Genomic DNA, 5,105 nt, shown 5'->3' with positions numbered 1-5,105 from the left:
TTAATACATATACATATGTTCCCATATCTCTTCCCTCTTGCGTCTCCCTCCCTCCCACCCTCCCTATCCCACCCCTCTAGGTGGTCACAGACCACCGAGCTGATCTCCCTGTGCTATGCGGCAACTTCCCACTAGCTAGCTATTTTACGTTTGGTGGCGTATATATGTCCACTCTCTCACTTTGTCACAGCTTCCCCTTCCCCATATTCTCAAGTCCATTCTCTAGTAGGTCTGTGTCTTTATTCCTGTCTTACCCCTAGGTGCTTCATGACCTTTTTTTTTTTTCTCTTAGATTCCATATATATGTGTTAGCATACAGTATTTGTTTTTCTCTTTCTGACTTACTTCACTCTGTATGCCAGTCTCTAGGTCCATCCACCTCACTACAAATAACTCAATTTCGTTTCTTTTTATGGCTGAGTAATATTCCATTGTATATATGTGCCACATCTTCTTTATCCATTCATCTGTTGATGGACACTTAGGTTGCTCCCATGTCCTGGCTATTGAAAATAGAGCTGCAATGAACATTTTGGTACATGACTCTTTTTGAATGATGGTTTTCTCAGGGTATATGCCCAGTAGTGGGATTGCTGGGTTGTATGGTATTTCTATTTGTAGTATTTTAAGGAACCTCCATACTGTTCTCAATAGTGGCTGTATCAATTTACATTCCCACCAACAGTGCAAGAGTGTTCCCTTTTCTCCACATCCTCTCCAGCATTTATTGCTTCTAGATTTTTTGATGATGGCCATTCCGACCGGTGTGAGATGATATCTCATTGTAGTTTTGATTTGCATTTCTCTAAATGAGCATCCTTTCATGTGTTTGTTGGCAATCTGTGTGTCTTCTTTGGAGAGATGGCTATTTAGGTCTTCTGCCCATTTTTTGATTGGGTTGTTTCTTTTTTTGATATTGAGCTGCATGAGCTGCTTGTAAATTTTGGAGATTAATCCTTTGTCAGTTGCTTCATTTGCAAATATTTTCTCCCATTCTGAGGGTTGTCTTTTTGTCTTGTTTATGTTTTCCTTTGCTGTGTAAAAGCTTTTAGCTTTTAAGTTTCATTCGGTCCCATTTGTTTATTTTTGTTTTTATTTCCATTTCTCTAGGAGTTGGGTCAAAAAGGATATTGCTGTGATTTATGTCATAGAGTGTTCTGCCTATGTTTTCCTCTAAGAGTTTTATAGTGTCTGGCCTTACATTTAGGTCTTTAATCCATTTTGAATTTATCTTTGTGTATGGTGTTAGGGAGTGTTCTAATTTAATTCTTTTACATGTAGCTGTCCAGTTTTCACAGCACCACTTATTGAAGAGGGTGTCTTTTCTCCGTTGTATATCCTTGCCTCCTTTGTCATGGATTAGTTGACCTTAGGTGCATGGGTTTATCTCTGGGCTTTCTATCCTGTTCCATTGATCTATATTTCTGTTTTTGTGCCTGTACCATACTGCCTTGATTACTGTAGCTTTGTAGTATAGTCTGAAGTCTGGGAGCCTGATTCCTCCAGCTCTGTTTTTCTTTCTCAAGATTGCTTTGGCTATTCGGGGTCTTTTGTGTTTCCATACAAACTGTGAAATTTTTTGTTCTAGTTCTGTGAAGAATGCCATTGGTAGTTTGATAGGGATTGCATTGAATCTGTCAACTGCTTTGGGTAGCATAGTCATTTTCACAATGTTGATTCTTCCAATCCAAGAACATGGTATATCTCTCCATCTGTTTGTATCATCTTTAATTTCTTTCATCAGTATCTTATAGTGTTCTGTATACAGGTCTTTTGTCTCCTTAGGTAGGTTTATTCTAGGTATTTCATTCTTTTTGTTGCAGTAGTAAATGGGAGTGTTTCCTTAATTTCCCTTTCAGATTTTTCATCATTAGTGCATAGGAATGCAAGAGATTTCTGTGCATTAATTTTGTATCCTGCTACTTTACCAAATTCATTGATTAGCTTTGGTCGTTTTCTGGTAGCATCTTTAGGATTCTCTATGTATGGTATCATGTCATCTGCAAACAGTGACAGTTTTACTTCTTCTTTTCCGATTTGGATTCCTTTTATTTCTTTTTTTTCTCTGACTGCTGTGGCTAAAACTTCCAAAAGTATGTTGAATAACAGTGGCGAGAGTGGACATCCTTGTCTTGTTCCTGGTCTTAGAGGAAATGCTTTCAGTTTTTCACCATTGAGAATGATGTTGGCTGTGGGTTTGTCATCTATGGCCTTTATTATGTTGAGGTAAGTTCCCTCTATGGCTACTTTCTGGAGGGTTTTTATCATAAATGGGTGTTGAATTTTGTCAAAAGCTTTTTCTGCATCTATTGAGATGATCATATGGTTTTTCTCCTTCAATTTTTTAATATGGTGTATCACATTGATTTGCGTATATTGAAGAATCCTTGCATTCCTGGGATAAACCCTTCTTGATCATGGTGTATGAGCCCTTTAATGTGCTATTGGATTCTGTTTGCTAGTATTTTGTTGAGGATTTTTGCATCTTTGTTCATCAGTGATATTGGCCTGTAGTTTTCTTTCTTTGTGACATCTTTGTCTGGTTTTGGTGTCAGGGTGATGGTGGCCTTGTAGAATGAGTTTGGGAATGTTCCTCCCTCTGTTATATTTTGGAAGAGTTTGAGAAGGATAGGTGTCAGTTCTTCTCTAAATGTTTGATAGAATTCGCCTGTGAAGCCATCTGTCAGGACCTATTTTTTTAAAATAATTTTTTCTTTCTGATTACATTTATACATTGAGTTTGCAGCAGCATATTTTGTGTGTGGTATATCTTGTGGAATGAATGAAAAGTGACTCTGCAGGACCAGAAATGAAAGGTATCCTGTGGAATGCACGCCTGCTAGTAATCATACTAATCCTATGTGGAATATTATCCCTGATCTCTATTGGGTTTGACACTTCTCAAACACCTTGTTGGAAGTGGAGACAGTAATTCAAAAGTAGCACTTAATCATAGTATTAGATGGTGCAGCTAAGTGTCATCATACACATGCTTCCACAAGGAAAGAAGCATATTATTAAAATTAAATCATCTGAGTAGATTGTATAAGGAATTGAGCATAGAATGATGCCTTCCCAGTTCAGGGTCTAAAAGACAGATTGAGAAATAAGTAACCCGGATTTGTAGATGAGGGCTTTGGTACGAATTGGCTGGGATTTGGGGGCAAGTCACTTTACCTCTCTGGGTCTCAGTTTCCTCCCCTGTAGAGGAAGGGGCGTAAAGCTGGTGGTTCCTCTGATTTTTCTTTTACCCTATCAAGCTGGAGCTAGATATCCCCCTATGAAAACACAAGGTTTTATAAGAAGAAGAAACTCAACAGAGAAGCACATCTTGTAAATGGTAGATATTTGATTCAAGCCCAGTCTTTCTTTACCCTCAATCCATTAACTTTCTACTATTATTTTATTTATGTCATCCCCCCCCACCTGAAATTCCCTTATTCACTCAAAAACAATGAAATGCATCTTGGGTACCTGTAACGGTCCCTATTGTATTGAAATTTGCTCTCTGTACAAAGACCCAGAGCCCCCTCTTCCTCTCTGACCCTGTGAGATTTTCTGGCAAGCATTCTGCTGCCCTATACTCCTTCCTCAGCACCTAACCGTGCTCCCTAAAGTTCTACAACTTTGTAGTGTACACCAGTGGCCTCGTGGGTTGGGAAGGCTATATGACATAGCATAGAACATGAGCTGAGTCCCAGAGTCAAACACATATAGGTTTTATATAGAGGTGAAGGTCCTCACCACTTTCTAGGTGTGTGACTCTGGACACAACACTTTATATCACTAAGCCTTAACTTGTTTATGTAAGGGGACAAAAAGGGGACAATGATGCTATTGTGAACATTGTTGGTTGCCTAACTAACAAACAGTCATTCCGTCTTTGTTGACAGTAGGGTACTGTTTCATTCAGGCATTCAGGGCAAGGCGTCTTGTCCCAGGGGATGAATTTTGACTTCTAGATTGATCATAATAATCCTATTCCCATTTGTCAATGACTGCTTTAGATTAGGCCATATGACCATTTCTGGATCATGGGATACGAAGGGAAATCTACTGGAGAATACTGGGGAAAGATTTCCCTCCTAACAACAAGAGAGAGACTTGAGAAAAGAGTGAGCCCATCTTCCTTTCTTCATAATTTTAGATGTTACTGATCCTATGATTGTTGGCGCCATAGCAGCCTCTTACAGTAATGAGGGGAAAATCAAGAAAATCACAGAAAAGCCATACAGAGCCCTGACAGTGTTTGTTTAGGTACTGAATCTACTTTCTCTGAAACCTCTATCTCTAGATGTTTTATTAAATGAGAAATAAATATCTCTACTGCTTAGACATTTTAACATTTTGTGGGATCTGAAAGTTACATTATGTTACATACACGCTTTAAGTCAAAGAATACAAAATTTAAAATATGAAAATCAGGTGTGAAAATAAATATTTATTTAGAATAAAAAGAAGCCGCAGCAGATTCCAAATTTTAAAAGCTGACAAATGTGCACATCACAAAATTTAAAAAATTATAGTTTTTATTAATGATTAATAAATCTCTGTAATATATATATTTTTAACATCTTTATTGGAGTAGAATTGCTTTACAATGGTGTGTTTCTGCTTTATAACAAAGTGAATCAGCTATACATATACATATATCCCCATATCCCCTCCCTCTTGTATCTCCCTCCCACCCCTCTAGGTGGTCATAAAGCAGCGAGCTGATCTCCCTGTGCTGTGCAGCTGCTTCCCACTAAAAAATATGGAATGTGTCACGAATTTGCGTGTCATCCTTGCGCAGCGGCCATGCTAATCCTCTCTGTATCCTTCCAATTTTAGTATATGTGCTGCCAAGGCGAACACCTCTGTAATATTTTTATCCTATATGCTCAGGCTGCATACTCTGTCTTCATATGACAATAACTTGATAAAAATACTTTCTATAGAGAAAATAAATAATTCTAACTCACTTTTTTTCTAGCATGGTTGATGAAAAATTAATACGGCTCTTGATGGTTTAGAAAATTTACTTTCAGTTCCACAACTCATTATTAGTAATGACGTAAATTTTTAGGATTATCACTAAATTTGGGAAAAGCTCTAATGAGTTT

The 5,105-nt window shown here is 37.8% G+C and overlaps 1 non-coding gene across 1 annotated transcript; it reads right to left on the bottom strand.

Annotated features, from left to right (window-relative positions):
- Window positions 1-4,750: 4,750 nt before the first annotated feature.
- On the bottom strand, window positions 4,751-4,857 carry LOC117308393 (U6 spliceosomal RNA). Its single transcript, XR_004522374.1, has one exon. It is a non-coding gene; the product is annotated as a U6 spliceosomal RNA (small nuclear RNA).
- Window positions 4,858-5,105: the final 248 nt, after the last annotated feature.

The sequence above is a fragment of the Tursiops truncatus genome, chromosome 15 (genome assembly GCF_011762595.2).
Source record: "Tursiops truncatus isolate mTurTru1 chromosome 15, mTurTru1.mat.Y, whole genome shotgun sequence".
Lineage (NCBI taxonomy): Eukaryota > Metazoa > Chordata > Mammalia > Artiodactyla > Delphinidae > Tursiops > Tursiops truncatus.
Note: the sequence above shows the minus strand (reverse complement) of the source record. Positions and strands in the feature narration are given on the sequence as shown.